This window comes from Podarcis vaucheri, assembly GCF_965113315.1.
Source record: "Podarcis vaucheri genome assembly, chromosome: Z".
Taxonomy (NCBI): Eukaryota; Metazoa; Chordata; class Lepidosauria; order Squamata; family Lacertidae; genus Podarcis; species Podarcis vaucheri.
Window position 1 is genome coordinate 33922287 of NC_138758.1, and position 26646 is coordinate 33948932.

General features: G+C 44.6%; 1 long non-coding RNA gene across 4 annotated transcripts in view; it reads left to right on the forward strand.

The window, feature by feature from the left end:
* LOC309523820 overlaps positions 1-1962 on the forward strand; it is a 31081-nt gene extending 29119 nt beyond the window's left edge. For all 4 annotated transcript variants that reach the window (XR_014215639.1, XR_014215640.1, XR_014215641.1 and 1 more), the window contains one exon: positions 914-1962. This is a non-coding gene — a long non-coding RNA (uncharacterized lncRNA). The remainder of the gene's footprint in view (positions 1-913) is intronic.
* Positions 1963-26646: the final 24684 nt, after the last annotated feature.

The following is a 26646-nucleotide window of genomic DNA, read 5'->3' on the forward strand; positions in this document are numbered from 1 at the left end:
AAGGGTCACCTGGTTTAACCCCTTGCAATGCAGAAATCACAGCTAAAGAAGCCTTGACAAACCAACGATATGACACTTTCATATTTGGGCAGGGAAAGGATTTGCCACCCATTCCCTGTTCCTGGATTTCTGATGCCACAGGGAATTTCTTTTTACTCTCCTTCCTCTTGTTATTTTCTGTTTCAACTGAAACTCCTTTCATGTCTGTGCCTGAGTTTTCCTGCAGAAGGCAGATAAAGCCTGCAGGAGGGAACTCCTATCAAATCTTTCCAAAAATTTTTAAAAGGGAGACTTCCAAAAAGCAGCATAGATGGGGCAGAACTGGGGGCTGGAAGGTGAGGGAAGGAGGGTGGTCTAAATCCACATGTTCCTTCTTTCTGGTTAAAATCATCTGAAATCTGACAGATGGAAAATCGGAAATACTTTTTATCTTTCTTCTTTCTTTTTGTATTATTTCCTTCTTTTTCTTCTTTCTTTTCCTTTGTTTTCCTTCGAGTCCTTTGCTTTGGGTGATTTAAGAAAAAAATGGGCTTGGCTTTTACAAGTTTATTATCGGTCAGAGAAGAATGAGTGGAGGCAGGAACAAGAGAAAGAAAGGCAGATCTTTATTTTCTGTTGCAACAGAGTCCACACACCTCCACTTGCAAGGAGGTGAGGAGGACCCAGAACCACTGTATGTAACAACTTTTAAAAGACTTTAGAAATTGCCCACCCTATAGCCAAAGACCATCCAAAAGCATCAGACAGGCATCACAGACAGAGGCGATCTACAACAGAAATTTGGGAGTGTGACTGTCAAGATACCTCATAATGGCCAGCCTGGGCTATTCTTCTGAAATGGCAAATACCTCAGTTCTAAGATCCATGGTCACAGACCTTCCCTATTCATGCAGGATGCTTATGTTTTTTACAGGATTTGAAGGATTTTGCTAGTGAAAAGAACCACTGGGAAGGGTTTTCTCAAGATACTTCCTTCTATGGCAGAGAAAATATCTGGGGTCATTAAGAGAGTCAAGAGGCTTCGGGATTGCTCTGTGAACTCAAAGTGTTTATTTTTTTCAGGGAATATTTCCTAATTTTTGAAGGGCAAAGGATGGGTTTTCTGTGTACCTTAAAATTTGTGTAACATGAACCATTAGTGGGGTTCAAGCACTGAAGATGATTGTTGGTCGGTGAAGAACCCTGTGTGAGAGGCAGAGAATGGAGGAATTCGGAGGCTGGGAGGCTGGGAGAAGAAAGGGGAGCTCCCAGGTGAGAGCTGGAGGAGGGGGTCCATCCCTTTCAGTGTGAGACAAAGGTTAAGATTTACCTTTGAGAGAGGACTTTGCATTTCCCTACTTTCTTTCTTTTTATTTAGATTACTTTTTAAAAAAATCTTATTGTAGTATGAAAAAGCTTCAATAAAATTTTATAGAAAAAAAGAGAAAAGATAGAAAAATCATTTGAGATCTGATGTACAACTGGGAGGAAAAAAGGGAGACCCAGTAGCGATGCCCCAGGCTCTACATTGACTCTGTTGCCATGAGTGATGTTTTTAAAAGAAAGTCAGATAAACTGTCTGATGAGCCAATTTTGGCCCCCTTTACGGATATCTCAATTTAAGTATGCCGGCTGGCTTTATTTAATTATCGCCCTTCCCACATCCACTGCTTAATCCAGGCCAGTCATGCCTTTGTCAATATGTTATATACAACAACTCTGAAAGGCTTTTTTTGCAGGTTGATGGAAGTCATGGGTGATATGAACTGAGCACTAGTCATTCACAAAATATGGGCCTCCTGGCGTTGGTAAACCAGTTCACACATGGAATGGGCTAAAAATTCTTCGTAATCTCCAACAGGGTTTGAGGAATGTGCATAATATGCACATATTTGGCAATCAATTTCTGCTAATATATGCATTGTTTTGGTACACCTTATTTGGTTGAAGAAAAGCATTGCAAAATTCAGAGCACAGTCATACCTCGGGTTACAACCGCTTCAGGTTGCGTCTTTTCGGGTTGTGGACCCCCGAAACCTGGAAGTACCGGAACGGGTTACTTCCGGCGGTTGCGCATGCGCAGAAGCGCTGAATTGCAACCCACTCGTGCGCAGACGCAGGTTGCGAACACTGTGGGTTGCGAACATGCATCCTGCACGGATCACGTTTGCAACCCGAGCGTCTACTGTAGTACAAATTTTGAAGGATAGCTGTGTTTTGCTTGGCATATTGTTCTGCAAAGTGCAAATTAGGTTTGCATTAAAAATGTGAGTTGGCCTGAATGGTGCCCTTGTGCTCAGGTCCTCCTTGGAGGTTTCCCTTTGAGGTACCTGGTTGGCCACTGTGAGAACAAGAAGCTGGACCAGATGGGCCATTGGCCTGATGCAGCTGCAGGGCTTTTCCTATGGAGGTCTATTCTGATAGCAGAACCTCCAGGCCTAAGGGCAGTCTACCTCTGAATACCAGATGATGGGGAACAGAAACTGAAGAGTTGCTGTCTTGCTTGTGGGCTTTCTAGGGGGGGGGGGCATCTGGTTGTCCACTGTGTCAACAGGATGCTGGACTAATTGGGCCCGTGGCCTGAGCCCATGGGGCTCTTCCTATGTTCTAATGAATTTCTGCTCCTTCTGGGTGCGGTGTGAAGAAGAAGAAATGGCCAGGTGCCCCAAACTGTGTTGAAAACAACGGTGTTGTGCCTGTAGTGAAGACAGAAGGATAATGGAAATATAATTATATTTCAGATGAAATATTTATGACGTGCAAAAGAGCTTTCTCTCTCTCTTTTTGCTGACGTGACTCATGAACTTTTCAGCACTCTACAGCCCATTAGGCGCTTGATGTAATTTTCATACCAGGAGAGAAAAGCAGCTTCTGGGGGAGGCCTCTCCTTCTTCTCTCACCCTAAATCACCTCCTTTGTGAAGGCAGGAAAGTAAATTCATGCCTCCTGGCCACCTGCATTGCATAATCTACGGCAGGCACCACACCAGTGTAGAGGCTGGAATTCCTGGGGTCTAAATAAAGCTGCCTCGTGAGAGGGGCAGCCAGGTGAGATGTTCCCCTACACAGATGAGAGATTCCCTCTGAGACAGTGTGCAAACCAGAGGTGCTGCAGCCATCTTTTGCCCAAAGTAGTGCCTTGTAGCGTAGGTTATATATAACAAATAAATGAAACGAATCAACCCCAAATAATCAAAACTGCAGCAAAACCCAATTGCAAAATTTGGGGAAAAAAGGGGGGGTGTCAGCTGACTGGGATCTGCAGCTAGGCTCAAGAGCATTGGACTGGGTCAGTTTGCTGCAAATGAAGGATGTAACAAATACTCCCCTCCCCCTCTTCTGGTTCCTTGCAAAGGTCTTTTAGTGCAGATGGAAACAGCAGCTGGGCTCAATTCTTGTTACTGCAATGCACCCCCTCACACAAAATGATTTAAGCAGGGTCTGAGGCAGCAAATCTAATTATTACCCACACTTTCCATCTTTCCACTGGTCTACTGAGGCAAAAGGAAAAGTCTGCACCAGTGAATATTTAACAACTGGCTGGTGCTTGAGATAATCTCTCCCCGCTGCTTAAAGACAGCACCAACAATTTCGTGGTTGGCCTTGACAGGTGTGAGTTCTCCCTGGTTCTGCACCACACACACACACACAAATGTGGGGCGGGGGGGGGGAGAGGGCAAATTTCTGCCCCAACTACCTCCTCCTGATTCCCAAGGGCTCTTCCTGTTCTGCCACACCACCATTGAATTTTGCTATATGGAGAAGTAGAACCTGTTGCAAGCCTGAGAGGTCTTGCTGGGGAGCAATTTGCGATAGGTGAAGAGGGTGGCATGCCAAAAGTTTCATGGAATCAGAATTGCAAAATCCTTGGGTACCCCCAAGGATCGTCTAGTCCAGGCATGTCCAAAGTTTGTTTTGGGGGCCTAATCCGGCCTGCTGGCCGATTTAATATGGCCCCTGTGGCAGTAAATGTCCTGGGGTAAAATTGTAAAAAAAAAGCTCAACAACTTTGTCGGCCATCACGCATGTTTACCTCATCAGATCTGGCCCTCTTTGAAAAAAGTTGGGGCACCCTTGGATCAAGTTGAACCCGTAGCCATCAAATCTGTACTTAAAAGCCTCCAAAGATAGAAGAGTCTACCACTTTCCACGGGAGTCCCCCTCAAGTGTCAAACAGCTTTCCCTGTAAATGTACCTGCCCTGGAGGTGTGACTTAGGTCAGCTGAGTTTTAAAATGCAGACCAAATTATTTTTTCCTCCATCCCTGTATAGTAGAAAGAGTCAGTGTATTGGGTGGGGAGGGGATTGGGGAGTTTCTGGAGGGGACAGAGACTAAAAGGCTTAGGTAGATGCTGCGGGAGGCAGTGGAAGACAGGCGTGCCTGGCGTGCTCTGGTCCATGGGGTCACGAAGGGTTGGACACGACTAAACAACAACAGATGCTGTATATGCACATTCCAGCAGATAATTCTGTAGCATTGGAAGCAGGGAGGCCAGATCTCACTCCAGAATTAAAACCTGTTGAGGATGTGCTTTGATATCTGCAGAAGGATGTCATCGGCAACACCCTAAGAAATCCTCTCTCCTCCACTCTTGCATATTTATGCCTCACAGCGCAGGGATGCTAATGTATTCCCAACCCCCCCGCCCTGCTTTGAATATACAATTTCAATCTTGACAGTCTCTTAAAAATAGGTTTGACACAAGTGATAAAAAAGACGTTCAGAATTGATTTCAAGAGATGCTGCTGATTCCTTCCCCCCACTCCGCTCAAACCCACTTTAATATTGCAGATTATTTGAAAACTTGTTGAGAATGAATGGCAGAGAAAGCAGATGAAAAGGAGACATCAGAGAGAAGAAGTCAAGCTTGGTGCAGTAAGGCACTTTTTGCTAGACCTTCTGCTAGATTGGTTTTCTTTGCTGAGCAGCTTCATCAAGTCATGAGCACCCACACCAGGCTACACCCCTAATCAACAGTATACATGAAAAGGACCTCTTAGTAGATCGCAAGCTTCACACGAGTCAACAGTGTGATGCAGCAACAACAGCAACAAAAAAGCTAATGCTATTCTAGGCTGCATCAACAGACGTCTAGTGCCAAGGTCAGGGGAAGTAATGGTCCCACTCTATTCCTCCTTGCTCAGACCACACCTGGAGTTCTGTATCCAGTTCTGGGCACCACAACGTAAGAAGGATATTGTCAAACTGGAACATGTGCAGAGGAGGGTAACCAAGATGATCAAGGATCTGGAAACCAGGCCGTAGAAGGAGCTGGCTTTGTTTAGCATGGAAAAGAGGAGACTGATGGATCTGTTGGAATTCTGCCTGGGTCAGAGGAATGTGCCACAGCGTAGGCACCGGCAGATATTCCTGTCGACCTCCCCGCGTCTCCACTCTGCTGATAAGCAGGCGAGGTCCCGGCGATTCATCTCAGATGTGTGAGAGGAACACACCGTTCTGCGTCTCTCCCCTTTGGTGTCCCCCAGGAAGGGGAAAGAAGCAGACAGAAAACTATTTACATCTTTTATTTCTGTCTCTCATATCAGTACAGAGAAACACGTCTGCACTCGACAACAGCAAGAAGAAAACTCCGCCCATGTACTTCCAGTACAGGTCATATGACACACACACTGAGCTAACATCCGGTGCTCAGTACAGAATGGACTGCCCCTTTGTTTCCATGGCAACAGCCACAAACATCCTGTCTGGCTTTCCAGCCACAAGCAGCTGACTGAGCTGCTGGAGCCTTTGCTTGCTGCAGCATTGGTGCTTTATGGTAACATACTCCCCCTAAAGCATCAATGTGTGCTGCGAGCAAAGTGTCATCCAGAGAAGAAAACAAACAGTTGTTATACTTATAACATTCCCCTGTTGTTTCAGTTCCACCCTTGGAACTTCCCGCCACTGGTTTACCAATGTACCTCTCTGGTTGTGTGACTTCGCATTTCCTTGGTTAACAACTCTCTGTTGTGCCTTTGTCTCTGACTCAGACACAGCTTCAATCTGTCCTTGATCGTTTACAACAGCAACATATGCAAGGTTAGCAAACTCCTTTGAATACCTCTTGGGTGGTACACCCTTCGTTGCTCTCTCAGACCTACGTAAGAGCTGCTGCTCTTCTCTGCTTTCTGGTTCAGCCTCTGAACACTCTGGAGAACCAGTACTAAGCTTTATCAGTGGTTTATCCTCCTCTTCTGAGGGTCTAGTCATTATTTGAGATTTCTTCTCAATGACTGTGACAACTGAGCTGTCTGAGCTATCAGTGTCATCATCATCAATACCACTGAACTCAATAAGATCAAACTCATCATCATCATCATCAGAATCATCTGTGGAAAAAGTTTGAACAATCACTCTCTCCTGTTCAGGAGCACTCTTTAGAAACTTTGTGAGAATCACCTGACCAGATTCAGACAAAATTACTCTGTAGAGACCTTTTTCATAACCTACGAAGATGCCTCTGGCATTCTTTACCCCACTTGGAGCTTCTGTTCTCACATGAGACCCGAAAACCTTGAAATAGGCAACAGAAGGTTTTCTATTAAACAGCTTCTCAAAAGGAGAACATCCCAACTCTGTTGAGACTTTCCTCAACCACACATGAAGATAGGACGCTAGAGATTCGGCCCAATAATCATGTGGTAAATGTGAACTTAGCAATTGCGCATGCATCCCCTTTTGCAATTCTTTGTTCACCCTAACACAGACACATTTCTTCCACGCTTCTTCGGAAGTGGCAAGTTTGTGCCTTATCCCTTTTCCATCCAGGAACCTCTGGAAATCCTGTAAAAGAAAAACTGGCTTGTCATCTGTGAAAAGACCATCAATGTTAGCATCATGCATACTTTTAACCTTGTCACAAAACTCCTGAAACTTTTCTAAAGTTTCCTGCGGTTTCTTCATCATATATACCCAAGAATAATTAGTGTAACAATCAACACACACAAGGTAATATTTAGCACCGCCTCTAGATGGTTCTAAAGGACCAATCACATCAGCATACACCCGCTGAAAAGCTCTGTGGACCTTCTTGGCCACCTTCTTGGTGTTCACACTGGTCACACCTGCAAGAGAAACTTCGTTAGAATCAGAAGTATTACATTTCATGTAATCACTTTGATCAAAAGTCAACAAATACAGTCCATCTTTCTCTTTGGCAGTAAGAAACAGTTCTCCATCTTTGTAGATCTTGCATCTTTTAGCATCATAGTACAGTTTTAGTCCCTTCTTTGCAATCTGCGAAGCACTCAGCAGACTAAATTTCAGTTCTGGAACCAGGTAAACATCGCTTATAGTCAAGTTCAGACTCTCAAGATACACAGTTCCAATTCCGGTCGCTTCCAGTTCTTGACCGTTGGCTTGTTTCACAGTGAAGCTTTGCTTCTTCAACGTCGAAAACAGTCCTCTGTGTGGGCAGAGGTGCTTCGTGGCGCCGGTATCGATTATGAATGCGTTCCCAACATCTGGCGTGGTTCCTTTCGCCATCATCGCCTTTGCAGGTTTCACCTGGCACTTGGTACGGCTTTTGCTTGACGCCTCAGGCTTCGTAGAGCTGTTCTTGGCTCCTTTTGACTGTCGCGGCTTCTTACAATTTTGCTGTAGATGCCCAGTCTGTCCACAATTGTAGCATCGGACGGCACTCAATGCTACGGCATGCTCTCCAGTAGCATCAGCAGTGGGAAGATTTGAACTCTGTTCTTGCCTCCCTCTGTCTTTCACTTCCAGTGCAGCAAGTCTGTCGTGTTCGTTCAGGACGACGGCACACACTCTTTCCGCGGTTAGCTGCTGAGCAGGTAGCGAACCAAGCTGACTGGCAGCAACCTTGTAGGTCCGGTTCAGGCTGTTTATCATCATGAAGCAAAACACTTCCTCCTGTAGACGGAAATTGCGTTCCACCATCTGTTGACGCAGAAACTTCATCTCTGTCAGGTGCGCTTGAACATCTCCATCAGGCGCTAATCTCAGATTGGTCAACTTCTCAAAATACAGCAACGCTGAAGAACCAGCATCTCTCTGATGCGTTGTACGCAGCGTGTTCCAAACCTCTTGCGCAAATTCCAAATGCTGTATATGCACAAGCTGCTCATCTGAGACACACAGAATTATAGCAGTCCTAGCCTTCACATTCTGTGACTCCCAAGCACGCGTTGGTGCTGCTGGGATGGGATTCTCAATCACCCCAAACAGTCTCTGATTCTGCAGCAGGGCCTTCATCTTTACAGACCAAGATGAATAATTGTCATTGGTCAGGAGGGGTGGAGAAGGCAAGCCTCCCCCCTTCTTGGCATCCATTTTGAGTCCTTGCATCGACTCTAAAACACAAGCCTCTAAAATCCAATAGCTGGCTTGTTTACTCTCTTGACACCTGGCAACTTTGACACTGGCTGCGTTGGAAAGTCCCTTCCAGCAGTTCGTGAGGACCTAGTCATAACAAAACTTTGTTTTCGCCTCTCTGAGGCATAGTCTGACTGTCCAGCCCTCTCGAGTAACTTTCCATTTCTCCTCTCTGAGGCACAGCCTTCTGAAGGACGTTGCCTAGCAACAGCGCATTCCTTTCCTCGGACAGGAAACCACAAAAATGCCTGGTATGCAGGCCTCTTCTAAGTTGGAGCTGCTTTCCCACACACGCTCTCCGTGAAGCAGAGAATGAATCATTCTGCATTCACACTTCTAAGCCCTTAAAAGTCTCATACCTTGAGCATCGGCTTGGCTGTCAGCTTCTTGTGGTCAGCTTCTGGCTGCAGAGAATCAGCCTCTCAAATCAGGCTTCCATGGAGCAGAGGAGGACAATTCACCAGCCTCTCATACAGAGGTCGGATGGACAGCAACCATCTGAAGGCTGCCACTGTTGGAATTCTGCCTGGGTCAGAGGAATGTGCCACAGCGTAGGCACCGGCAGATATTCCTGTCGACCTCCCCGCGTCTCCACTCTGCTGATAAGCAGGCGAGGTCCCGGCGATTCATCTCAGATGTGTGAGAGGAACACACCGTTCTGCGTCTCTCCCCTTTGGTGTCCCCCAGGAAGGGGAAAGAAGCAGACAGAAAACTATTTACATCTTTTATTTCTGTCTCTCATATCAGTACAGAGAAACACGTCTGCACTCGACAACAGCAAGAAGAAAACTCCGCCCATGTACTTCCAGTACAGGTCATATGACACACACACTGAGCTAACATCCGGTGCTCAGTACAGAATGGACTGCCCCTTTGTTTCCATGGCAACAGCCACAAACATCCTGTCTGGCTTTCCAGCCACAAGCAGCTGACTGAGCTGCTGGAGCCTTTGCTTGCTGCAGCATTGGTGCTTTATGGTAACAGGATCAGGCTCTAGTCCATCATCCTACCCTCATCATGGCCTACTAGATACCCCAATGGGAAGCTCTGAAGCAGGACCCGAGTGCAACAGCAGCAACTCTCCCCACTTAAAATTCCCAGCAGCTGATACCATGGCTAGTAGCTATCCCTGTCCACAGATCCTACCACTCTGTCTGATAATAAAGCCAGCCTAATTAAGGGTAGTAAACCTTGAGACTCAGGAGCCCAGAAAGTTATTAACTATTGAGCATTCCAGATTTTAAATGCAAACCTACAAGATTCCCTTACCCCCTATAGATCCACTCGATCACTTCGATTGGTGGAACTGGCCCTGTTACATGTGCCAAATAATTCCTATTCCACATCTGTAGAATATTGATCTTTGAGTGTGGCTTCACTTACACTCTGGAACTCCCTGCCTATTGACAGCAGGCAGGCGCCTTCCCTGTGGGACATTATTGCAGTCAAACCAACAATTCATGCTTTGCCAGATGGCGATATGAATGGGCTGAGGCTCACAAAGCCTTCCTGTAAAATCTGCTAGAGAGAACTCTGTGAGATCACTTCCTTTGTCTGCCTTGGCAGGAAGCTGTAACACTACATATTTCCTTCCTGCCTGGGCGGCCTCTTTTCCCCCTATCATGTTTCCAAGCTGACCCCACATGTGTGTTTGAACCAAGCAGCTCAGATACCATTTTTTAATTTCAGCTTTATACTTTTGTAACTTAAATAGCAGTTATCAACCTGCCTTCATTTTGCTTCTGTAATAGCTGCTTCAATGCCTAGGTTTTGTAAGTAAATGCTACTTTTATTTCTTCACAAAACAATGTGTGTGTGTGATTGTTGTTTTTAAAGGGAAAGAAAAGGGGTAGTACCAAGGAAAATCCAGTAAAGCAAGCTGAATTTTTGTTTCTATAAGGTTAAATAAACCTTAGTTTCCAAGTTTAAGCTGCAAATGATGGTACTCTGCTGATCTCACTCACATGAGCAAGGATAATACAGTGGTACCTTGGGTTAAGTACTTAATTTGTTCTGGAGGTCCGTTCTTGACCTGAAACTGTTCTTAACCTGAAGCACCACTTTAGCTAATGGGGCCTCCTGCTGCTGCTGCGCTGCTGCTGTGCGATTTCTGTTCTCATCCTGAAGCAAAGTTCTTAACCCGAGGTACTATTTCTGGGTTAGCAGAGTCTGTAACCTGAAGCGCCTGTAACCAAGGTACCACTATAGCTGAATAATATATCCTCTCCTAGTACTTAAATCATTTCCTACATTCCCTATCCTCTTTTTGCTTCCTTCTAAAAATATTAGACAATGCTACCCAGAGGTTTAGAAAGTTGATAAGGGTTTTGATCTATTTTTACTCTTGTTATTTTTACTTTTCAAAAGTTTAACATGACTGCTATTTTTTCTTAGTGATAATTGTTTTATCTTTTTTTGTAAATTGCTTTGAGGTTTGTTTGTTGTTGTTTTTTTTAAAAAAAACCCATCAAGCAGTGTGTAAATCTTATGGGGGAAAAATTACTTTCTCAAATTTGACACTTTCTTAACTGATTTCTACTTCCAGCGCCTTTCCACTCCTTGTTCATCTCACTTGAAAAGAGAGAGAGAGAAAACAGAACAAAAACCCACCCAAAAAACTGGAAGGGGGAGCGCTAAAAAGCTACTCTGCTTAATAGGTGTAAATATTTCACCAGGAATTAATTAAAGATGAGGGCCATGTTTTGCCTGCTAAGAGGGGCTTTTGGGGGATATGAATTATACACAGCCCTCCTCCGCAAAAGCCTTTCCCCCTCTGCTTGAATGTTTCTTGCAGTTTGCTCTGAGAGCAAATCCCCCAACATCTTTGAGCGTTCATTTAAACACATACACATACACACACCTTTTACTTCTGTGTAACTTTTGGAGAGGCAGTGCCATGCAGTTGTTACAGTGCTGGATTAGGACCTGGGACACCAGGATTCAAATCCCTATTCAGCCATGGAGCTTCCTGGGTGTGACATTGAAGGCTAGCCATTGCCTTGCAGCCTAGCCTATTCCAAAGGGTTATTGTGGGTATTAAATGAGAACTTGGACCTGAGAGAGGATAGTACCTGTACCAATGGCTGTGTAAAGGGTTGCCACATGGAAGATGGAGCAAGCTTGTTTTTTCGTGCTCCAAAGATTAGGACCCGAACCAATGGATTCAAGTTAGAAGAAAAGCTAAATATCAGGAAGAACTTTCTGACACCAAGAGCTGTTTGACAGTGGAACAGACTCCCTGGCAAGGTGGTGGACGTCCCTTTGTTGCAGGTGTTTAACCAGAGGTTGGATGGCCATCTGTCATGGATGCTTTAGATGAGCAGGGGGTTGAACAAGATGAACCTTGGAGTCCCTCCCACCTCTATAATTCTATGACTCTATGTAAAGGTAAAGGTAAAGGTACCCCTGCCCGAACGGGCCAGTCTTGACAGACTGTGGGGTTTGTGCGCCCATCTCACATTTATTGGCCGGGGGCCAGCGCTGTCCGGGGACACTTCCGGGTCACGTGGCCAGCGTGACATCGCTGCTCTGGCGAGCCAGAGCCGCACATGGAACGCCGTTTACCTTCCCGCTGGTAAGCGGTACCTATTTATCTACTTGCACTCGGAGGTGCTTTCGAACTGCTAGGTGGGCAGGCGCTGGGACCGAACAGCGGGAGCGCACCCCGCCGCGGGGATTCGAACCGCCGACCTTTCGATCGGCAAGCCCTAGGCGTTTAGGCTTTAGCCCACAGCGCCACCCGCGTCCCTATGACTCTATGACCAGGGTTCAAATCCCCCACCTGGCCACAAATCTGACTGGTTTTGACTAATATAGGTCAAGTCATTCCAGTGGCTTGAGCGAGGAAAAGCTGTTCAGCAGGTCTACTGTGAATAGCTCTAACATTGCAACTACTACTACTACTACTACGAAGTAATTACATATGACAAAAGACTTTAAAGCAAGAGAGATTCTTTTTATGAGCCAGGAGGAGAAAGGAGAATAAGAGAATTCTCAGTTCTGCAGAGATCAAAGATGCTTTGTCAACATTTAATAGCATCCTTCTCTTGGGTACCATGGAAACCAGCCTCTTGTTGTTTAAATTATGAATGATATAAGGGAAATCCATGTTTCATAATAACTCAGACCATTCCGAAAAGGAAATGGGGGAAAAAATCTTTGAAATGCAGGTTTACTTTCCTTTTAGGAATCTGAGGAGGATGTGTGAGGATACCTACAGGCTCTTGAGGTGGAATATTGTTTAGCAGTATTCTTTTGTTGGGATCAGTATTTAATTTTTGCTTTTTTAAAAAATATATCCTTAGACATTATTGTGGCCTCCGTGGGAATTGTTTAATTTTGTGGCATATATTTCAAAATGTTTTTATTTATTGCTTATGACTACTTTTGTTATGTTTTAGTAAATAGGTGAATAGTTTCATGTTGTAAGTGGCCTTGAACATAGTTTACAAATAAACAGTGATGATTGGTTGGGATCGGCACATGTGCAGGAGTGGGGAGACCTAGATGTTTATTTCCACGCCACAGCCTAAAAGCACCCTCCAGCTTATCTCAGGATTGAAGCCTCATTTCAGTCCTAAAATGGAGAGGGGACACACATACTCTGAGTGGCCCCAGACATGCAGATGCTGGCTTGGTATGCGGGAAATAGTTGCCTGCATGCAGTTCAGCTTCCTTAAATTGCATGGTGGATAAAAACAAGTTTCTAGACCTCATGGTTGCAAGGGGGGGAAAGGCTTAGGAACAGTTCCATGCCTTGCCAAGCTGTGCCTCACTCCCTTCCCCAAATGCAAATGTCTTTCAATGGGGGAGGTTGCAGCCGCCAGCAAGTTGCAGCTGCACCCCCAGGTCAAGCCTGACCCAGGGCGGAAGAGAGAGAGGGGCTGAGGTGGAGCCCCTCTCCGACACTGGGATCCAGCATGTGAGGGAGCTGCCATCCGCAGCGTGGAAGCTGTGGCCTCCAGTGGGTAAGTGTGCTGACCCCCAGCGTGCATGCACACACATACCAGGCGGCAGGCGGGAACACTAAACTGCTGACCATAACCCTTTGGAACTGCCTGCCTATTGAAATCACTGAACTATTTTTGGTGCATGCTAAAAACCATTTTTGTTTAGGCAAGCCTACCCAGATATTCAAAATGCTGGTGTATTTTTAGTTTATTACTGGTTTTAATTTTTTTAATGTTTTCGTTGTTTTTACTAACAATCCAATTGCTCTATTCTTTCTGTAAACTGCTTGGAGGTTTTCTATAATCAAGTGGAATGCAAATTTTATGAAATAATTAATAAGCCCCAGCTGTCAAAATCAATTTTTATTTCCATGACTTCTTGGCAAATGATACCTTCTTTGCCACAAAAGCCTTTTTATGTGTTTCCCTTGCTTTGCATTAAAAACAGAACCAAACCAAAATTCTGCACAGGCTGCTATCCTCTCATGATGGGTGAAAGATGCTTGCAGTTCCTCTTGTTATGAGCCAAAGTGATTTTTGCCTTTGCTTGTCCCGCATCCCAAAACCTTCCCGCACTTTACAGGGTAGGGAGGAACCATATCCACCAGTTTCATTGTGTATCATTGATGTGTGCATTATTTATACTAGATTGTATCAAAGGCATGTGTAGGAAGGAGGGGACAGAATCCTAGTCTACACAGAAGTTCACACGCACACAAATTTCATTCTCCTTTCTTCTCATGAGCAAATTTTAAATTATTCACCATTTGGTTTGACAGGGGTTGCTCCCCCAGCTCCAGAAAACATCTGAAGAGTCCTGCGGGATCAGGCGAATAGCCCATCTAGTCCAGCCTCCTTTTCATAGTGGCCAACTTGCAGGCAGGAGACCTGCAAGCAGGACCTGGTCTGCAAGCGTCTTTCATCCATTATGAAAGGGTGGCAGCTGGTATTATTTGCCAGTAAGGCCTTGAAAGAAAAACTGACATTGAGAGCTATTTTCGGGGATTAACTTTTTCACAAAGAGACGGGGAAGCAGGGTAGGGCATTTTAATGTTTCCCCAAAATCCAGGCACATTCTGAAAAATGGGAGGAAAAGATGCTCAAAAATAAGAGAGCTGGGTTTTATTCACTACTTATTTAATAAAAAATGCACAACTCTGGATTGTGGAAAAGCTCAAAGCATCTTACAAAAGGAATAGAATAGGATTATTAATAAAAACAATAAAAACATTCAAATAAACGAAAAACACACCGGCATTCTGAATATCTAGGCAGGCTTACCTAAACAAAAATGTTCTTAGCAGGTGCCAAAAAGAGTCCAGTGAAGGCACCTGTCAGATATAAATAGACAGGGAGTTCCAAAGGTTAGGCTTTCTTGGTACTCGGGAGACTAAACATCAGGAAGAACTTTCTGGCAGTAAGGGCTGTTTGATAGTGGAACGGACTCCCTCGGAAAGTGGTGGACTCTCCTTCATTGGAGGTTTCTAAGCAGAAATTGGATGGCCTCTGTCATGGATGCTTTAGTGGAGATTTCTGCATTGTAGGGGTTTGGGCTGAATTATCCTTGGGGGTCCCCTTCCAACTCTACAATTCTATGAGTTTCCCAACATCAGATCCGGCCCTTGTGATTAGTACAGTATATGCATTTTCTTTTTAAATGCACCCTTTCCCTTTTAAAAAGCACTTTTGGTGGGTTGGAGAAGTGCAAATTTGGAATAGCTTGTTCTTTTCCTCATTCCAGAGGAATGTTGCTCAATCCCAGGGTTCTCTCTACAATAATATGGCCACCCCAAATCTGAGTTGTGAACCGTGTATAACCCCATTATTGTCAGAGTTCTCCCCCCACTCTCTGCAAAGAAAAATAATAATTCTGTGGCAGGAATAAAACAATGCAGATTAGGCTGCTGTTTTATTATTTAACATGATTTATTCCCTTCAGTTTTCAATATGTCATATAGAGTAGAATCAGAAAACCATAAAATCGTAGAGTTGGAAGGGACCCCAAGTTTCTAACGCCCTGGAATGCAAGATGTATTTTGAGTCTACTCTAAGGTGCGCTTCCAACCCCTGTATCCAGAATCTAATTCAACCTCTTGGATTTTTGATACCGAGGTAAAGTATAATATAGATTTGTAACCATAATATATTTCATTTGTGAGGAAATGTTATGTTTGTGGTCTGCTAAGCTTGTGGTCTATTAAGACCCCTATATCTTTTCCACATGTGTTCCCCATCATATTTATTTCCTTCGGTGGAAGGACCATGAGCCACAAAGTCTCGGAAGCAGCTGCAAAGCACCATCCATGCTGAGGTATCCTAGCATGACAACTGCAATGAATAAGTCATGAGTTTCTTTCTGCCAAGTGTAGTGAATTCACCATCCTTTTTAAATGTAAGATTCCCAGCTCCATCTCTCTTCCCCATATGATTGCAGGGAGGTCACTGTAGGTTTGGGGGTCAGTGCTAAGCAGGAAGTGAGCTGAACAAACCCAGTTTTTATCCAGACAATACGGAAGTGTTTGGGTTGTTAGGAGACGGCTTGATTTGAAGGTTCTGGAAACTGTCTCTTGGTAGAGGTTTGATGAGAAGATCAGCAGTCATCTCTTTTGTGTTGGATATTGGGGTGCATGGGATGTTAGAGTTTGGGTCGAACCTCTCATGAGGAACCCATAGTGCTCCTTCTGGGGTAGTTTGTCCACCTTTGGCCCCCGCCCTGCACTCAGCTCTCACCTGTGGCTCCTAGAAGCTGACAGCATGTGACAGTGGCCATACTGTGGAAAACGGCTTTGACTGGCTGGCTAAACCAGGTGAGGATAGCTGATACATCTCAAACTTCAATGAGTTAGGGACTTCCCCTGCATGTGAAGGCAGGCATGCGGCTGGAGTGGACGAGACCAGTAGTGTGTCCAGTGGTTAATAAGGCATTTCTGCATGTGCTGGAGAAGGGCAGATGGGGCTCATCTACCTGGGAAGGGAGCCCATCTTGGAGAAGGAAAACTCTGATCCTAAACCTCCAGTGCCTTGCGAGTTATCTTTGGGAGAAGAAAAGGCTAATCCTACACAAATCTGGAGTTGCTAAAGCAGTTGAAGTGCCCCTTGTTTGCCTCCTTTTTGTAACTCCTGCAGCCAAATGTATTGCTTTGCTTTGAACCACGAGACTGACAGGGCCTCCATACACACCGACCAGGCTTGTGGCCCAGGAAGGTGACTTGGGTGCTGTTTGTCACAGACACAGCTGTTTGTCTTCACTCCTAGAGGTGCACTCCATTATCTCTGAAGACCGATGGATGCCAAGCTTCTAAACCTCATGCATTGGTTACTTCATGACTGGATTACTGCAATATGCACTCTGTGCACTCCGGAACCCTCCATTAGTGCAGAGTGCTGCAGCATGATTGCTGACACTAGTGAGGCCTTGTCAACATATAGCATCTGCACCCAGACACCTGCATTGGTTACCAATCTGCTCCTGAGTCATGTTTGTTGTTGCTGGCATCCCTGCCTGTTGATATCAGACAGGCAGCTTCCCTGTCTTCATTTCAGTACCTGCTAAAAACATTCTTGTTTAGACAAGCCTACCCATATGTTTGGAAAGTTGATGCAAATTTTAATCTTTTTGTGTGTGTCTATTGTTACTTTAACTTTTTGAAAGTTTTAAATTATTGTTGCTAATCTTTCTTATTGATAATTGCTCCTCAACACTTCAGTGGCAAATGTGGCTAGGAGGACTCAGCTTTGGCTAATATTCTCACTTTGCTATTCCTGGAGAAAATGGATTAGGCAGCCATTGTGGGTGCTTGTGGTACATGGATATCCAGAAACTGCAGCTGGTGCAGAATAATGCTCCCAAGCTGGAAGCCCAGAGAATAATACAAATCATAACAAACTGCTCATAACAAACTCTCATTGAGCCTCTGTTTCCCTAGGTGAATATTTAAAACAGAGCATGGTTTACAACTCTTCTGACCTACCAAGAAAAGGACGTTGCAAGAGAGCTTGCCATCCCAATATGTAAGCAGCATTTTAATTCTGAGTCCCTCAGATCCCCAAAGCAACTGAACCTTTACGACCTTTGGTGTGGTGGGCATTGTTGGGAGGGAGGTTAATAAAAATGGTTATAATTCATTGAGGCAAGCTCTATATAGAGCTATAGCACTGAAATGCTATTGGAAATATACACATCCGTTCATTCATTCATTTCTCCATGGAGCTCAGGGTTGTGTACATGGTTCTCCCTCCTTGTTTAAGCCCACAACCACCCTGCCAGGTAGGTTAGGCTAAGAGGCAGCAACTGGCCCCTAAGGTGAGCTTCAGGACCAGGTGGGGATTTGAAGCCTGGTCTCCCATGTCCTAATCCAACAGTCTAGCCATTCCAGCTCATGGGCTCTACTGGTTGTTTTTTTTTTGGGGGGGGGGGCTCACCCTCTGCCACCAGGAACCTCAAGCCCCAAACAGGATTTTATCTCGACCTGATTTCATCACAATGAGTTTTAAAACTTCCTCTTTAAGTCTTGCACATCCATGCCCAGAAGCACTAAAGGGAGCTACAAAAAATGGAAGGAAATATATTTTAATGCATGTATCCATCCATGCATATGCTAAAGGCAGGAATGGATCCCCAGAGAAAATTGAAGTCAGGTTTTTTTTTCCTTCTTAAAAAAACCAACACCTTGGCTACACGCCTAATTTAAAAGCTGATCTGTTATGAAGCAGGAAGAGACTGGTAAGCTCTTGCAGGTTGATAATGCTTGGTTTTGGTATGATAAAGAGACAGAACAATCCTCAAAGCCTGTCTGGGGAAATTGCTAGGGCTCTGTGCAGGCTGCGGCTGGGTAGGAGTGCAGAAAGTGGGACATGGAGCAGAATTAAAGGTAAGAGCATCAAAGAGTCCCACTGCTGGGCCAGGCCAGTGGCCCATCTAGTCTAGCAGCACTGGGGGACTTTGGCATCTCAAATTTCAGTGGCACCCTGTTCAATGCCAAAATCCACACCCCCACCACCACCCCACAGTGGTCAATGCCTCATTAGCTATAGTAACTAATTGGCATCCTGGCATTCAAGGGCAATAAAAACATGAGAAGAGCCTGCTGGATCAGGCCATTGCCCTACCTAGTCCAGCAACTTGTCATCACAGTGGTTCATCATATGCCCCAAAGAGGGGAAGCTCATGAGCAGGACCTGAGCGCAGCAGCAGCAGCATCACTCTCCCAAGCAATTCCCAGCAACTGGCATTCAGAGCTAGACGGCCTCTGATGGATGCAGACCAGGTGTACCCTGCTTTTTTAAAAGACAATTTCTGAAACCCATATTGTTCAGACAGTCCTTTAGAACATGACTTCCCCCCTTATTTTTAACCCACCAATATTTACTGATTTATTACTGATGTTTTTAATGATGCTTTAATTTGATGCTTTGTCTTTATTGATGCTTGGCTGATTTTATTATTACTTTGTATATTGTGTGCTGCCTTGATATACTTTTTGTGAAAGCGTGATCTATAAATTCTTCAGTAAATAAACAAAATGAATCTCACTGATGCCTTCTTGCTCTCCTTTTAGAACAACTTAAAATGATTAAAATCAGCACTGAAAGTCATCACGGCAGTGAGCTGACTATCTCTTAATTTCCCACTCTGCCTTTGCAAATTTGCTAGAGGGTGACATCCATCACCATTGTTTAATCATTTCATGTTAATTACTATTTTACATGATTATGAGAAAAGCCATCTATGCTTGCTGGGTACTTTGAAATTTCATCCCTCTGATGGCAGCGGTTTGGGGATTATGCCCTTGGAAAGGCTGGTGGTGAGGGTGAAATTAACAAATGAAATCTGGAGAGAGAGAGAGAGAGAGAGGAGATGAATGGATTAATATTGTTAATTTCCAAATGTTACTGTAGGAACTGGAAGGGAGAAAGGGAACCACTTACAACACTACCAACAACAATGGTTTAGGATGTACCGGTATGTGATCAGTAGTTCTCCAGCTCTGCTATAAAAAAACCTTCCTATAAGTCACATTATAAGAACTGACTATGATGGATAACCCTCCTGCAATCCTAGCTGGTAATGATTCAGAGTAGAGCTCTGAATAAATACGGTATTGCCACTATTCTTGAATGATTCATAAATGAATGAGAGATCAGCTGTCTGCAGTAGTGAGGAAAGCCATATGCTCATGCTAGAGCAGGGGTCAGCAACCTTTTTCAGCAGGGGGCTGGTCCACCATCCCTCAGACCATGTGGTGGGCCAGACTATATTTTGGAGGGGGAAAATGAACGAATTCCTATGCCCCACAAATAACCCAGAGATGCATTTTAAATAAAAGTCCACATTCTACTCATGCAAACACACCAGGCAGGCCCCACAAATAACCCAGAGATGCATCTTAAATAAAAGCACACATTCTACTCGTGTAAAAACACGCTACTTTCTGGACCGTCCATGGGCCGGATTGAGAAGGCGATTGGGCCGCATCTGGCCCACGGGCCTTAGGTTGCCTACCCCTGTGCTAGAGATTCTGGGCATGGAAAGGTGGGGTGTCATCTTGTCCTTTGCCCCAGAAAGGAAAATGTCCAGTCAGTTTCTGTATGTGAAAAGTGGGGGCGGGGAGCTATCTCTGCTTTTGCGCTAGGTGGCAAAATGTTTTGGGCCAGCCTGTGGCATTGGCTTTCATGGGCTGCAAGCCTCCTTCCTCAGAATTTGCCTAATCCACTGTTAAAAAGGTCATATGTGGAAGAATGGCTTGGAAATGTGTGCATAAGGCTCTGGCTTCTGTTAAACACGCTGCTGAAGGACTTCTGGCAGTTTCCACACACACAGCAGGCCAAAAGGGACTCTGGCAATGACAATAAATTAATGGCTTTATTTTGGGGATGCTGCTTGGCTCATAGGGGGCATCTGTAGGGGCTAGCCATAAACAAAGCCTTGGAAGACAAGCTCTCCTCTCCTGCAGGACTTATGAGGCCACTGCCAGCACATTAGCAGAAGTAATATGTTAATCTCTCCCATTGCCACTCCAAGGGAAGTGTGAGCTTCTAGCATCAGTTACTGGAAAGAGAAAGAGGATATAATTAAAATACCTAAATGAGGAAAGACAAATTCTGGGCTGTAATTAGCTGGGTGGCCTTTCCCCCTCTTCTCCTTTTTTTGAAGCTGCAACCAGTTCAGTTACCTGCCTTAGTTTGCTTTGAAAGAGGCCTGGACTAATTTATGGAGGAGGAGAAAGCTATTGATGGCTACTAGCCACAATGGCTCTGCCTCTGCCTCCACAGTTGGATGCAGCAATGCTTCTGAATACCAGTGTCTGGAAACTACAGAAAGGGAGAAGGCTCTTGTGCTCAGATCGTGCTGGAGGGCTTCACATTGTAAGAAGAGGAAGCGGGACTAAATTGGGCCACTGGCCTGAGAGTTGGTGGCCATCACCACCTCCCATGGGAGTTTCATCGTTTGTGTGCTGTATGACTCTGCCCTGAATCAATCCAACATTCACCTTCACTGGATGTCTATGAGTTCCAGTTTTCTAAATGGGGGGGAATCCCCCTTGTTCTCCCAATGGTCAACCAGATGCCCTCATGGGAAGTCCACAAGCAGAAACCAAACACTACAGCAACTCTCCCTTGCTGTGGCTTCCAGCAAACTGGCATTCAGAACTATGCTGCCTCTGGAAACCTAGCCAGGAGCGATCAAATGAATCCCATCACCTGTTCTGTTCTCCTTTTCATATGCTATCCACTTGGCAACCAAGTCCCCTTGTTTCCCTTTTCTCTCCCATCGGGAAGACAAGCGGGCTCTTTAATGCTCACCACCAGATGGACATTCTCTCCAAATGCAAGATTCTTGGCATGGGGTGGCATAGCAGACCTTTGATGGCTTTGATGTAAAGCTCTGAAGTGTGCCAGGACACTTCATAAAATGCCACAGCCAGAGATAACTTTGGGCAAACGAAAGGCAGACTTTCCCTCTCTCCAACCCAGCTAGGCTTTCCAAGAGGCTGGTTTTGCTCCAGGTTTTATGAACTCATTTGAATGCAGAGATCGGGACCTGTCAGTTTTCTGTACAGTTTTTACAATGGTGCGTGTATGTGAAATTAAGAAGACAAATTTCTGAAGGAGAGGCCTGTCAATGACTGATCACCACGATGGCTGTGCTCTGCCTCCAGTCAGGGGTAGTGAATACGCCTTCTGAATACCGGTTGCTGGAAGCCGCAGGAAGGAAGAGGGATCTTGGGCTCAAATCCTGCTGTTGGGCTTTCCATTGGGATTGCTGTTCAGCTGCTGCGAAAACAGGATGCTGGACTAGGTGGGCCATTGGCCTGATCCAGCAGGCTCTTATGTTCTTGAAATGTTGAGCCCCGAAGCACTATATGCTACCTTATTTTTTAAAATCTCTTAATTCTGTTTTATCCAACCATATACACATCTGGATGCTTGCGTTCCATGTGCTACTTATTTTGGTTCTTTCATGCCGGTCGTTGAGCATAATAATAATGGTCTGGGATTAAAAAAAACTTACGTTCTTATGATATTTGGTTTTTGTTGTTGTTTTTCAAAACAACAACAACACCAGCTTCTGGCTTAGGGGGCATTATTTCATTGTATATCTGCATGATATTGTTATATGTTTAAACAATTTAATAAAAATTACGGTAAGGTAAAATAAAATAAATATTTGATTTGGACTTGATTTGGATGCGATGTGCCACTTTCCAGCAGCTTTCTAGAGGATGTGAGCAACGAGCTTATAGCCCATGCTGGACCCTCCCTGTTGTTCTTTCCTGTGAACAGCAATAAAATAAAATAATGTGTATGTGTTTGTGTGTATTTTGCTGGCTAGATTTCTCTTTCCAGCTGGTGCCAGTATAACAGAAACAAGACTGAGATCAACACAGCTACTTAGGCACTTTTATTGGCCCTCTGCATGATGGGAATCAAATAATAGGCTATAAAGAAGGCATAATAAAGCCCTTCTGTAGCTTTCCATAGCTTCTCGCCAGAGCTCTGTAATAGACTTTCTCTCTTACCCCCGCCAGTGCCCTTCTCACGGAAACTCCGCCTGCTGCCCCCTGCAGTCTTGTAACACAGGCCACATTTGTCCTTGAGACTCGATAAACATTACCCTCTGGTGTTAGCCTTCCGCTTGGCTTACATGCTTGGAAAACATCTTTCTGTTGCAGAGTGTGGAATGAGCAAATAGGATTAACTGGCCACTTTTCTGAGGTCAGCGGAATTGGTGGGTCCCAATAGATTTATGTGGAAATGTCGGCTTCTGAGAAACACACATTATCTTTTAAAATCATTTGGAGTCTATGTTTTGTGTATGTATGTGTGGCTTAACGTGCCCAGCTCTGAATTGTGCTGATTTCCAGAGGGTCACAGTTTTCTTGTTAGATCTTCTGGAAGCAAAGCAGGGATTGCATTTGCTGTCTGGATATTATTAGTTATGGCATGGTCCTGTCCCCTACCCCACAATATTATTTCTGGTGGTGGTGGTGGTGGTGCAGGGATGAAGAACCTAAGGTCTGGGGGTCTTCTAGCTGACCCTCCAGATGTCCCAAAGGCCAATCACCCCCCAAAAGAACTGCACCCTTCACCATCCCTGATCTGCATTCCTTATGTTTTCACCTGGCTGGGATGTGTCCTTGATCTGTGGTGTAGTGGTTAGAGTGTCAGACTAGGACATGGGAGGTCAGGGCTCAGGTACCCTCCACTTAGCCATGAATCTCATTGGGTGACCTTAGGCCAGTTGCTCACTCTTAGCCTAACCTACATCACAGGATTGTTGTGAGGGTTAAATGAGGTCTGGGACCTGGAAGACCAGGGTTCAAATCCCCCCCTTTGGGGAATTAGAGGGACAGAACTACCCAAACTGTGAAGAAACTTATTAATGTATGCTACTACAGCGGCAGGAACATTACTTGCCAAAAAATGGAAAGAAGAAGTACCAGCAAAAGAAGAATGGATATAAAAACCTGTGGAATATGCAAAAATGGCAAAACTTAATGGAAAAATAAGAAAGGCAACAAACTTTTTACAAAAGAATGGAAATGGTTTATTGAATGCTTACAAACCAATTGTAAACAGATAAGAACATTGGCAGGATTACTGTAACAACCTGCAGTTTCGTAAGAGTATATATTTAAAGTAGATGAATAAATGAATAAATTAAGGTAATTTGGATATGCAGAAAATATTAAAAATAAATTTAAGGAACCGCAGAAAGAGGTGTAAGGAAGTGAAATGTTAAAATGACTGTAAAATTATTGAAATGTATAAACCTGAAAATTATAAATAAAACCAAAAACAAATCCCCACTCAGCCGTCAAGCTCATTGGATGGTATTGGGCCCATCACGCACACTCGGCTTAGCCTACCTCACAGGGCTGTTGGGATTTAAGAGAACCATGTACACCACTCTGAGTTCCTTGGAGAAAAAGGTGAGATATAAATGTAGCAAGTAAGCAGTACCTCTTGCCTGCCTGAATGGAGGACTGAGAAAGAGAATCAGGGGTATGTATAGAAACTACTCTACAAAGATAAAAAAATACATTTGTTGTTGCACCCATTTTTGCCTCTGGCCCCACCCTCCATCGCCATGTGGCCCTTAGTTGGCTTTGGTCTGTCTCAGGAGACAGTGGAAGAGTGCTCCTCTGGGATGAAGCCAGACTACTGAAGTTACAGCAGCTGCCGAGGCTGTAGAGACCAATACAGAAGTGATGTGTTTTGTTTATGGGATTTGATTAGATGCTAGGAGAGGATATATTTATTATTATCCTTTCTTCCTTGCATATGTGAGTTCAGCCGAGTGCCATCCCTTTGAAGCGTAAAGGGAAGCTTAGATCAGCTAGTTTTAGCCTTTTAGTATAAGTAACCCAGGCTGCTTTAAGGCAGACTGGATTTTCCTGGTATTTCCCCCCTTTCTCCCCCTTAAAATAAGAACCACACAAAAACAGGCTTGTGAAAGGTAAAGATAACATTTACTTGCTCAGAATACGTCTTGAAGAATAACAGGTACAGCAGCTTGGTGCAGGCAGGCTTAAAATGGTAATTAAGTTATTAAGACATACTAAGCCTGGCTTAAAAATGCTAGAGCTCAGAGATGCAGATGTTATTATGTTGCAGACATTGTGAAAAAATAAGGAAGAGAGTGTGACCAGGCAGGGTGGAGCATATATAGCAACACCCTCTTCCTGCCAGGGCCCAAAGGGAAGTGATTTCACAGAGTTTTCCCTAGCAAATTTCCACGAAAGCTCTGTAAACCTCTTTTGGAAGTGGTGGTGGAGAAAGCTTTCAAGAAATTAGAAGGTGGATTTCTGGCCCAGCACAGGGGGTTGGATACAGTGGTATCTCTGGGATCCATTCACAACATGAAAAGAGCGCAACCTGAAGTGCCATATCTGCGCAGGTGTGTGGCGCGACATGGTGCTTGTGCGCATGCGCAAGCGGCGAAACCCGGAAGTAACCCTTTCTGGTACTTCCGGGTCGCCGCTAGACGTAACCTGAAAGCACGTAACATGAAGCAAACGTAACATGAGGTATGACTGTACACTGATTAATGAGGGGAGGGAAAGATGGATAGTCTAATGGCAGTGAAACAGCGTCACATGCAATTCACCTATTGGTGTAGCAGGCGGAGCCTGGAAGACGAGAGCAATTTCACGTGAAATGTGGTGTGTCAAAGAGCCATCCTAGACCAACTCTCTCTCTCCCCCCTGCCCCCGCCATACACATCACAAACACCCATTATTGAAAGCAACAAATAAATGTGCATCTGGTACTATGAGTTTTTCTCACCACTGTGGAAAAGAGCCTGTAACCATGGTGATGTTGTTTCTCACCTCCCACTCACCCCGCCCCTAGATAGACAGAATGTGGCTAGTCAACTGCCTACAGAATTTATTAACTCCCCAAAGTGGTCCAAAATGAAGAAGGGAACTCAGTTGAATTTGACCTGCATCAGCATGAAGGCTCCAGTCATTTTATGCATTAAAAAAATTGAAAATAAATCAGAAGATGTCAAACTATTGGGGGATGCCAATGCTGTTTTGTGAGTGTGGGTTGCAGTTAAAGTTCAGGAGGGTTATACAGGGTACTTCGGGTTAAGAACTTAATTCGTTCTGGAGATCTGTTCTTAACCTGAAACTGTTCTCAACCTGAGGTACCACTTTAGCTAGGTAACGGGGCCTCCTGCTGCCGCCGCCGTGCAATTTCTCATCCTGAAGCAAAGTTCTTAACCCGAGGTACTATTTCTGAGTTAGCGGAGTCTGTAACCTGAAGCGTCTGTAACCTGAAGCGTCTGTAACCCGAGGTACCACTGTAATGGGATTTCTGGTTTCCCCATCGCCACAGACTAACCTCCAGATTAATTCTGTAAAGAGCTGCTAGCCATGGAAACTTGCTTGGTCTCATTCCATTATGGATTTCTTTCCAGACCCGTCTAGTTTTCCAGTTTGCACGCGCCCATACAATATTCTTCTAATTGTTCTGCCTGCTTTCCCTCTGATCCCACTCTACCTCACCACTGGCATCTGGCCCTGAGATCCTTTAAATGAAGAGGCTTTTCTTATAAAAGGTAGATCTAGCAAGAGGAATAGAGCCACAACTCTTATTTAAGGCTCAGTCTGAGGCCTACTTGTGCTGCAACAACATCTGAGCATTGTTCTCAGAGACTCTCTAGCTTGGACCCTGTACTGTTGTACTGTTGTCCAGCTGTCCAGTGTACTGTTGAAACTGTGCCTTGGGTACCCGCTGAGGCAATTGCTTAATAAACATGAAGATTCTTTGGAGCTCCCAGCCCATGTAAAAGACAACAGGAAAAGTGTTTCCTGAGGAGGCTGTTAATATTTAGGGAGGGAGAAGAAATTGGTTCACTTCTCATTTTAATGCAGGCCTATCCAATCCACACTTCCTGAAATGAAGGCTACAACCATGCCTTTAAAGCACCGAAACAACTTGAAACAGTCAAGCCTCCCCCCCAAATAATCCTGGGAGCTGATTATTACAGGTGCTGAGAGTTGTTAGGTGACACGATCCCAATCCTATTCCCATCCTCAGAGATGTAATTCTCAAGAGTTTCTTGGGAAGAGGGATTGACTGTAAGAACACTCTGGGAATTCTACCAGAATGTGTTAATCAAGTGAAAATTGTTTATGAAAATGCATTTTTATATTTGGGAAAAATTTGGCAAAATGCATGTATTTAAAGGAAATATGTAGGCAAAATTGGTGGGAAAATGTGTATGTGAGGAGAAATGTGAAGGAATTTTAGTGCTAATTTTTTTTTTAAAAAAAGAATATTCACAAGTTGATGTGGTGAGGGGGCAAATTAAACATAAAGACAGGAAAATGAAAAATTGGGAGAACAAAATGAACAGATGCTTCCTTTGCCT